Source organism: Petromyzon marinus (genome assembly GCF_048934315.1).
Source record: "Petromyzon marinus isolate PM22_M1 ecotype Great Lakes invasive population chromosome 73 unlocalized genomic scaffold, UKy_Petmar_22M1.pri1.0 chr73_unloc.1, whole genome shotgun sequence".
NCBI classification, from domain to species: domain Eukaryota; kingdom Metazoa; phylum Chordata; class Hyperoartia; order Petromyzontiformes; family Petromyzontidae; genus Petromyzon; species Petromyzon marinus.
In genome coordinates, this window is record NW_027422607.1 from 260,444 (window position 1) to 271,439 (window position 10,996).

The window sequence follows — 10,996 nt, forward strand, 5'->3', positions numbered from 1 at the left end:
GGTTAGGACGCGTGGGGGAGGGGTTTCGGGGAGGAGCTAGACTAAGGGGGAGGGCCTAGATCGAGGGGAGGAGGGGCTGAAAGGTGGAGGGGTTCGTGAAAGGAGGCGGGGCTATGGAGAGTGGGAGGGGCTAGTGGAAGGAGGGGCCGGGGGGGGGGGTAGGGGAAGGGGCGGGACTAGGGGGAGGGGCCAGGGCGGGGCTACGAGGCGGGGGAAAGAGGTGGGGCTTGAGGAAGTGGGCTGGGGGCGGGACTAGGAAGCGGGGCAAGGGGGCGGGGTTAGAAGGCGGGGCTTGGAGGCGGGGCTCGGAGGCGGGGCTAGGAGGCGGGACGAGGAAGCGGGGCTAGGGGCGGGGAGTCTAGGGGGGCGGGGAGTCTAGGGGGGCGGGGAGTCTAGGGGGGCGGGGTCTAGTGGGGCGGGGTCTAGGGGGGCGGGGAGTCTAGGGGGGCGGGGTCTAGGGGGCGGGGTCTAGGAGGGGCGGTGTCTAGGAGGGGCGGGGTCTAGCGGGGGCGGGGTCTAGGGGGCGGGGTCTAGCGGGGCAGAGTCTAGGGGGGCGGGATCTAGGGGGGCGGGGTCTAGGGGGCGGGGTCTAGAGGGGCGGGGTCTAGGGGGCGGGGTCTATCGGGGCAGGGTCTAGGGGGGCGGGGTCTAGGGGGGCGGGGTCTAGCGGGGCAGAGTCTAGGGGGGCGGGATCTAGGGGGGCGGGGTCTAGGGGGGCGGGGTCGAGGGGGGCGGGGTCGAGGGGGGCGGGGTCTAGCGGGGCGGGGTCTAGGGGGGCGGGGTCTGGGGGGGCGGGGTCTAGGCTGCAGGGTCTAGGAGGGGCGGGATCTAGGGGGGCGGGGTCTAGCGGAGCGGGGTCTAGGGGGGCGGGGTCTAGGGGGCGGGGTCTAGTGAGGGCGGTGTCTAGCGGGGCGGGGTCTAGGGGGGCGGGGTTTAGCGGGGGCGGGGTCTAGGGGGGCGGGGTCTAGGGGGTCGGGGTCTAGGGGGCGGGGTCTAGGGGGCGGGGTCTAGGGGGCGGGGTCTAGCGGGGCAGAGTCTGGGGGGGCGGGATCTAGGGGGCCGGGGTCTGGGAGGGGCGGGATCTAGGAGGGGCGGGGTCTAGGAGGGGCGGGGTCTAGGAGGGGCGGGGTCTAGGAGGGGGCGTGTCTCTGGTCTGAGTGACCTGAGGAGGCGTCCCATTGGCTGCTGCCCACCCACCTGACACACACGCGGAGTCGGTACGGCAGCTCCCACGGGGAATCGGCGAGCACGCGGCCCCAGGGGCCTTGAGGCCCGCCCAGCCTCACCTCCAGCACGGGGCCAACACCAACAACAATTCCACCAACACCACCAACACCACCACCACCAACAACACCACCAACACCACCAACACCACCACCAACACCACCAACACCACCACCACCAACAACACCACCAACACCACCAACACCACCACCAACACCACCAACACCAACACCACCACTAACACCACCAACAACACCACCACCAACAACACCAACAATACCACCAACACCACCACCACTAACAACACCAACACCACCACCACCAACACCACCAACAACACCACCACCACCACCAACAACACCAACAATACCACCAACACCACCACCAACACCACCAACAACAATACCACCACCACCAACAACACCACCAACACTAACACCACCAACACCACCACCATCACCACCATCACCAACAACACCACCAACACCACCAACAATACCACCACCAACACCACCACCAACACCACCATCACCATCACCACCATCACCACCAACACCACCACCAACACCACCATCACCATCACCACCATCACCACCAACACCACCACCAACACCACCATCACCACCACCACCAACACCACCACCACCAACACCACCAACACCACCACCAACACCACCACCAACACCACCACCAACACCACCACCAACACCACCAACACCACCAACAACAACACCACCAACAACACCACCACCACCAACACCACCACCATCACGACCACCACTAACAACACCACCACCATCACCACCACCACCAACACCACCACCAACACCACCACCAACACCACCACCACCAACAACACCAACAACAACACCACCACCACCAACACCACCACCACCAACAACAACACCACCAACACCACCACCACCATCACCACCACCACCACCCCCTGCCCACTCAGGGATCAGGGCAAGTTGCAGATGCGGGGGCGTCAGGCGAGCTGGAGGTGGGGGGGGGGAGGTGGGGGGGAGGTGGGGGGGAGGTGGGGGGTAGGTGGGGGGGAGGTGGGGGGGGAGAGGCTTAATGAGGAGAGGGTGGTTGAGTGGGCGTGGTTAGTGGTGGTGGCTGAGTGGGCGTGGTTAGTGGTGGTGGCTGAGTGGGCGTGGTTAGTGGTGGTGGCTGAGTGGGCGTGGTTAGTGGTGGTGGTGCTGGTGGCTGAGTGGGCGTGGTTAGTGGTGGTGCTGAGTGGGCGTGGTTAGTGGTGGTGGCTGAGTGGGCGTGGTCAGTGGTGGTGGCTGAGTGGGCGTGGTTAGTGGTGGTGCTGGTGGGGGAGTGGGCGTGGTTAGTGGTGGTGGCTGAGTGGGCGTGGTTAGTGGTGGTGGTGGCTGAGTGGGCGTGGTTAGTGGTGGTGGTGGTGGCTGAGTGGGCGTGGTTAGTGATGGTGGCTGAGTGGGTGTGGTTAGTGGTGGTGGTGGCTGAGTGGACGTGGTTGGTGGTGGTGGTGGCTGAGTGGGCGTGGTTAGTGGTGGTGGTGGCTGAGTGGGCGTGGTTAGTGGTGGTGGTGCTGGTGGCTGAGTGGGCGTGGTTAGTGGTGGTGGCTGAGTGGGCGTGGTTAGTGGTGGTGGTGGCTGAGTGGGCGTGGTTAGTGGTGGTGGCTGAGTGGGCGTGGTTAGTGGTGGTGGTGGTGGCTGAGTGGGCAAAACAACCCCCTACCTCCTCGCGGTGCCGGACGGGCAACTCTGTCGTGGACAGTGCTGTGGGGGGAGATCCAATTTTGATTGGCTCCTCCCCTCATGGCATATGTGTCCACCACAGGGGCTAAACGGGGGCTCTGGACGGGTGCGAGGGGCTGGTAACCCCTCCACCTTCAATTAATTACCACGAAACCACGAGTTAAACCGGGGGGCCAGGCGTCTATGACGTCTCCTGGCCAAACCCCAATTGGCGGAGCCAGGAGATTGAATACCTACCCTCGGGGCTACTCCAGAAACAACGAAAAGCCACTTCGTGTGGCCACGTGGAATGTTCGAACGCTCACTGCAGAGGAGAGGCTGCCACTCCTCTGTCGGGAGCTGGACCGGTACCGCCTGGATCTATGCGGCATTCAGGAGGTCCGGTGGACCGGCTCTGGCTCCTGCCACCATGAGGGGTGGACGGTCCTCTACTCGGGGCAGCAGACTGCCAAACAACAGGGTGTGGCTCTTCTTTTGAACAAAATAATGAAGGGGGCGTGGGAGCGTGGCGGTGAGGTGTGGGAAGCTGTAAGCCCCAGGCTACTTTGGGCTCGCCTTCCCATCAACCGGAGGCGAGGAATGGTGGTCGTGGTTACTTATGCCCCCACCGAAGATGAACATCCGTGGAGGGATGCAGGCAAAGCCGATGAGTCAGATGCCTTCTATGACCTCCTGTCACAGGTGCTGGCTAAAGTGGCCCCTCGGGATAGAGTCATCATGTTGGGTGACTTCAATGCCCGAGTTGGTCATGATGCTGGCACCTGGTCTGGAGTGATTGCAGGGCATGGGCCAGATCAGCTCAATAACAACGGTAGGAGGCTGCTAGATTTTTGTGCAGCCCATGGGCTTGTAATTACCAACACGCTGTTCCAGCATCGGCGCATCCACACAACATCATGGATGCATGCCGGGTCCAAGCAAGAACATCTGCTGGACTACATAGTGACGGACCAGCGAATGCGAGCCCATGTCCTTGACACCAGGACCTACCGTGGAGCTGATCTGCCCTCTGACCATCGACTAGTCATCTGTAAGATGCGCCTGCCATTCTTCCACTCCGGTGGTGGGTGTACACCCAGGACCCCATTACAACATAAAGTGGCCTGGTCTCAGTTATCTGATGAAAGTTGCAAGCGAGAATTTCATCATCGCTTGCGGCTGGGATTGGCATCGTCCGCGACTCCTCCGGATGTCGAGGGTAAATGGGCGAGGTTTAGGACTGTGACTCATGCAGCTGCAATGGCTGCTTTGGGTACGCGGTCCAGACCTCCCCAGAGACCCTCGCTGACAGAGGAGGTGTTCAGGATGGTTGAGAAAAAGCGACAGGCCCACTGTCTTCGGCTACAGAATCCCACGTCAGAGAATGAGGAGGCTTACCGCAGCCTTCGCTCGGAGGTTCGGAGAGCCATGAGGCGCTGCAAGGATGGGTGGTGGTCGCGGGTTGCTGAGGAGATGGAGTCTGCCTCAGTGGCCCGTGATCACAAATCTCTATTTAACTCCATCAAAAAAGTAACCTGCAGCGCCACACCAATTACCATCATTAGGGGAAAAAACGGTGATCCAATCTCCGACCCCCAGGAACAGGTTCGCAGATTTGCTGAGCATTTCTGTGAGGTCCTAGGGGAGGGAAAATCCCTCAGCCAGGAAAACATCGTGGCACAAAGTGAGGATGACCCTGCTGAGGCTGCGGTGCCTCAAATATTGGAAGAAGTCACCCCCTGTGAGTGGCTGGCTGAGGTGCCATCTGCTGAGGAAGTACTGAAGGCGATCCGGAGTCTGAGACCAGGAAAGGCAGCGGGCAGAGATGATCTCCCAAGCGAAATGCTGAGGGAGGGTGGCGTTTGTGCACAGACTGCCCTATATGACATCATAACAACAGTCTGGACCACTGGACGGGTTCCGCAGGATTGGAAGGATGCCTTGGTGGTCCCCCTTTTTAAGAAGGGGGACCACACAGACTGTAACAACTACAGGGGCATCTCACTCCTCAGTGTGCCGGGAAAGGTCCTGGCAAGGATTATTCAGCATCGCCTTGCCAGGCACGCTGAGGAGAGGCTTGCGGAGCCCCAATACGGTTTCAGGAAAGGGCGGTCCTGCACAGATGCCATATTTTCTGTCCGTCTGCTACAGCAGAGGTGTAGGGAATTCCAACAAGACCTACATCTCTGCTTTATTGACCTGGTCAAGGCCTATGATACCATCAGTAGGCCTGGGCTCTGGGTCGTTCTTCGTGCTTTTGGAGTACCTGACCCTCTGCTCACGATCATTAAGGACCTTCATGATGGTGAACGGGCCCGGGTAAAACTACGTGGCCGGGAGTCAGAGCCATTCCCTGTACACCTTGGGGTGCGACAGGGATGTCCTCTGGCTCCCACATTATTTAAGATCTATTTTGACCACGTAGTTCGTGAAGCCTTCAATAGCTGTACCGGCGGAATCTCCATATGGTACAGATATAATGGGAGGCTAATTGATGCCCGGGTGCGGTCAAGGGATGGCTCCCTATTGCTCAACCACGTTATGTATGCTGATGATTTGGTAATAGCTGCTCAGTCAGAGGAGGAGTTGGAGACGCTGCTGCTGAGACTGGAGCGTGCCACTAAGAGGTGGGGCCTTACCATTAGCCCCACCAAAACTAAGCACCTGCCTGGGTATTTTGTACCATCGGACACTCCACCCCCACAACTCCCAATCGGTGATGGGGCAGTTGTGGAGAGAGTGGAGAGTTTCCCATACCTGGGCAGTGTGCTTATGACTGGCTCCAGTTTAACAGCAGAGGTCTCACTCCGAATCAGTCGAGCGGCAATATCTTTTCATCGGTTGCGTAACGCTGTGTGGAAGCTACCTGGTCTGTCGCTCCGCACTAAGCTTCAGGTCTTCTCGGCCACGGTCATTCCCTCCCTTCTCTACGCTTGTGAAACGTGGACCCCCCTAATGGAACATCTTCGCCGGTTAGAAACATTTAGGCTGGCCTGCCTACGATCCATCCTGGGTTTAACCAGACTGGATTGTGTGAGGAGCTCACAAATCCTTGAAAGATCTGGGCAGGGTCCCATCGGTGAGCTCCTCCGGCAGGCAAGGCTGCGATGGCTGGGTCATGTAGCCCGCATGCCCAGCCACCGCATGCCGAAACAGCTTTTGTTTGGCCGGATTGAGGGGGCTAAGCGGGCGCGGCACGGGCTAGAGAAGAGATGGAGTGATGTGGTACGGGAGGACGTGGAGCTGAGTGGACTTGCCGATGACTGGTACCAGCGGTGTCAATATCGGCCTCTGTGGAGGAGGCTCGTGAAGGATGCTACTGGGCAGTTGGAGGCAGTCGCCCTCCAACAACAACGGAGGGCAGAGGAGCGATGCTCACAACAACAAGCTGAGCGCCGGGTGGCTAAAGCACAGCAGGTTGGCACAGTAGGGGGCACAGGTGGTGCACCAGCCATTCATCTCAGTCAGTCGACCCGTGGCACCTGGGTCTGCCCCGTGACCTCCTGCCAGCGGGCGTTCGACACTTCACGTGGCCTCAGGGTGCACATAGCCTGGCACAAGCGTCGTGGTGACGTCACCGCCACTTAGTGGTGAATGGCGGTTGTTGTTGTTGTTGTTGTGGTTAGTGGTGGTGGTGGCTGAGTGGGCGTGGTTAGTGGTGGTGGCTGAGTGGGCGTGATTAGTGGTGGTGGTGGCTGAGTGGGCGTGGTTAGTGGTGGTGGTGGCTGAGTGGGCGTGGTTAGTGGTGGTGGCTGAGTGGGCGTGGTTAGTGGTGGTGCTGAGTGGGCGTGGTTAGTGGTGGTGGTTGAGTGGGCGTGGTTAGTGGTGGTGGCTGAGTGGGCGTGGTTAGTGGTGGTGGTGGCTGAGTGGGCGTGGTTAGTGGTGGTGGTGGCTGAGTGGGCGTGGTTAGTGGTGGTGGCTGAGTGGGTGTGGTCAGTGGTGGTGGCTGAGTGGGCGTGGTTAGTGGTGGGCGTGGTTAGTGGTGGGCGTGGTTAGTGGTGGGCGTGCTGAGTGGGCGTGGTTAGTGGTGGTGGTTGTGGCTGAGCGGGCGTGGTTAGTGGTGGTGCTGAGTGGGCGTGGTCAGTGGTGGTGGTGGTGCTGAGTGGGCGTGGTTAGTGGTGGTGGTGCTGAGTGGGCGTGGTTAGTGGGGGTGGTGGTTGAGTGGGCGTGGTTAGTAGTGGTGGTGGCTGAGTGGGCGTGGTCAGTGGTGGTGGCTGAGTGGGCGTGGTTAGTGGTGGTGTTGAGTGGGCGTGGTTAGTGGTGGTGGCTGAGTGGGCGTGGTTAGTGGTGGTGGTGGTGGCTGAGTGGGCGTGGTTAGTGGGGGTGGTGCTGAGTGGGCGTGGTTAGTGGTGAGGGTGGCTGAGTGGGCGTGGTTAGTGGTTGGTGGGGGTGGCTCTGAGTGAGCGTGGTTAGTGGTGGGGGTGGCTGAGTGGGCGTGGTTAGTGGTGGGGGTGGCTGAGTGGGCGTGGTTAGTCGTGGTGGTGGGGGGTGGCTCTGAGTGGGCGTGGTTAGTGGTGGGGTGGCTCTGAGTGGGCGTGGTTAGTGGTGGTGGTGCTGAGTGGGCGTGGTTAGTGGTGGGGGTGGTGCTGAGTCGGCGTGGTTAGTGGTGGGGTGGCTGAGTGGGCGTGGTTAGTGGTGGGGGTGGCTGAGTGGGCGTGGTTAGTGGTGGTGGGGGGGGTGGCTCTGAGTGGGCGTGGTTAGTGGTGGTGGTGCTGAGTGGGCGTGGTTAGTGGTGGGGTGGTGCTGAGTGGGCGTGGTTAGTGGTGGGGTGGCTGAGTGGGCGTGGTTAGTGGTGGGGGTGGCTCTGAGTGGGCGTGGTTAGTGGTGTTGGGGGGGGTTCTGAGTGGGCGTGGTTAGTGGTGGGGGTGGCTCTGAGTGGGCGTGGTTAATGGTGGTGGGTGCTGTGCCCCCAGTGGGGGTGATGACAGTGCCTGGCTATGCTAACGAGTGGGCGTGGCTATGCTATTGAGCAGGAGAAGTGATTCAAATGAATAGGAGTGGTTATGCTGAGTGGGAGTGGCTGTTCTCGTGGGGTGGGTGTGGTTATGCTAATGAGTGGGAGGGGATGGTCTCGTGTGGTGGGCGTGGTTATGCTAATGAACGGGAGGGGATGGTCTAGTGAGTGGGCGTGGTTATGCTAATGAGCGGGAGTGGCTGTTCTCGTGGATTGGCATGGTTATGCTAATGAGTGGGAGGGGATGGTCTAGTGGGTGGGCGTGGTTATGCTAATGAGCGGGAGTGGCTCTGCTGAATGACTGGGAATGGTTATGCTGAGTGGGCGTGGTTATGCTATTGAGTGGGAGTGGCTGTTCTATCAAGTGGGCGTGGTTATTATGAATGACTGGGCGTGGTGATGCTAATGAGTGGGAGTGGCTGTTTAATCCAGTGGGCGTGGTTATGCTGAATAACTGTGCGTGGTTATGCTAATGAGTAGGAGTGGCTGTTCTACTAGGTGGGCGTGGTTATGCAAATGAGCGGGCATGGCTATTCAAATTAGTCTGTGTGATCATGTTAATGAGGGGGGTGTCTATGCTAGTGAATAGGGGGGGGCGTGTCTCTGCTAATGTTGGGGGGCGTGTTTATGCTAATGAGGGCTCACTGTGGTCACGTGGGCAGAAGGGCGGGGCCGTGGTGACCCAGGCGGAGCAGCCGCGCCGGGGGTCACATGACATGACCCGGAAGTAGTAGCAGCTCCCCACGGCGAGGTCACGGGAGAGGTCACAGTGCGTGATGACCTCAGCGGGGTCACGGGAGGTCACGGCGGGGTCATGGGAGGTCACGCAGCCACTGATGGGAAGCCATGGAAGGTTATGAGCCTCCTCGAATGATCTGAAACAACAACAACATCATCAACAACATCAACAACAACATCATCAACAACATCAACAACATCATCAGCATCATCATCAACAACAACATCAACAACATCAACAACATCATCATCAACATCAACAACAACATCAACATCAACAACATCAACATCAACAACATCATCAACATCAACATCAACAACAACAACAACATCAACAACATCAACATCAACAACAACATCAACAACATCAACATCATCAACAACAGCAACAACAACATCAACATCATCATCAACAACAAGATCAACAACATCAACAACAACATCAACAACATCAACATCAACAACAACAACATCAACAACAACAACATCATCAACAACATCAACAACATGAACAACAACATCATCAACAACATCAACAACAACATCAACAACAACATCATCAACAACATCAACAACATCATCAACAACAACATCATCAACAACATCAACAACATCATCATCAACAACAACATCAACAACATCAACAACATCAACATCATCAACAACATCATCAACAACAACATCAACAACATCAACAACATCAACATCAACAACATAATCATCAACATCAACAACAACATCAACAACATCAACATCAACAACATCATCAACATCAACAACAACATCAACATCAACAGCAACATCAACAACAACATCAACATCAACAACATCAACAACAACATCAACAACATCATCATCAACATCAACAACATCAACATCAACAACATCAACAGCATCAACATCATCAACAACATCATCAACAACAACATCAACAACAACATCAACAACAACATCAACAACAACATCAACAACAACATCATCAACATCAACAACATCAACAACATCAACAACAACATCAACAACATCAACAACAACATCAACAACATCAACAACAACATCATCAACAACATCAACAACATCATCAACAACATCAACATCAACAACAACATCATCAACAACATCAACAACATCATCATCAACAACAACATCATCATCATCAACATCAACAACAACATCAACAACATCAACAACATCAACATCATCAACAACATCATCAACAACAACATCAACAACATCAACAACATCAACAACATAATCATCAACATCAACAACAACATCAACAACATCAACATCAACAACATCATCAACATCAACAACAACATCAACATCAACAGCAACATCAACAACAACATCAACATCAACAACATCAACAACAACATCAACAACATCATCATCAACATCAACAACATCAACATCAACAACATCAACAGCATCAACATCATCAACAACAACATCAACAACAACATCAACAACAACATCAACAACAACATCAACAACAACATCATCAACAACATCAACAACATCAACAACATCAACAACAACATCATCAACATCAACAACATCAACAACATCAACAACAACATCAACAACATCAACAACATCAACAACATCATCAACAACATCAACAACAACATCAACAACAACATCAACAACATCACCAACATCATCAACATCATCATCAACATCATCAGCAGCAACATCAACAACAACATCAACAACAACATCAGCAGCAGCAGCAACAACATCATCAACAACATCAACAACATCATCAACAACATCAACAACATCATCAACAACATCAACAACAACATCAACATCAACAACAACATCAACAACAACATCATCAACAACATCAACAACATCATCAACAACATCAACAACATCATCAACAACATCAACAACATCATCAACAACATCAACAACAACATCAACATCAACAACATCAACAACATCAACAACATCAACAACACCAACAACAACATCAACATCAACAACAACATCATCAACATCAACAACATCAACAACAACATCAACAACAACATCAACAACATCAACAACATCAACATCAACAACAACATCATCAACAACATCAACAACATCAACAACAACAACATCAACAACAACAACATCAACAACAACATCATCAACAACATCAACAACATCATCAACAACATCAACAACATCATCAACAACATCAACAACAACATCAACAACAACAACATCAACAACAACATCATCAACAACATCAACAACATCATCAACAACATCAACAACAACATCAACAACATCAACAACATCAACAACATCAACAACACCAACAACAACATCAACAACAACATCATCAACATCAACAACATCAACAACAACATCA

General features: G+C 54.9%; 1 long non-coding RNA gene across 1 annotated transcript in view; it reads right to left on the reverse strand.

Annotated features, from left to right (window-relative positions):
• Nucleotides 1-2,076: 2,076 nt before the first annotated feature.
• LOC142908124 (uncharacterized) overlaps nt 2,077-10,996 on the reverse strand; it is a 14,466-nt gene continuing 5,546 nt past the window's right edge. The window contains exons 3-4 of the long non-coding RNA XR_012931606.1: nt 8,533-8,762; nt 2,077-2,221 (exon numbers count right to left, since the gene is read on the reverse strand). This is a non-coding gene — a long non-coding RNA (uncharacterized LOC142908124). The remainder of the gene's footprint in view (nt 2,222-8,532; nt 8,763-10,996) is intronic.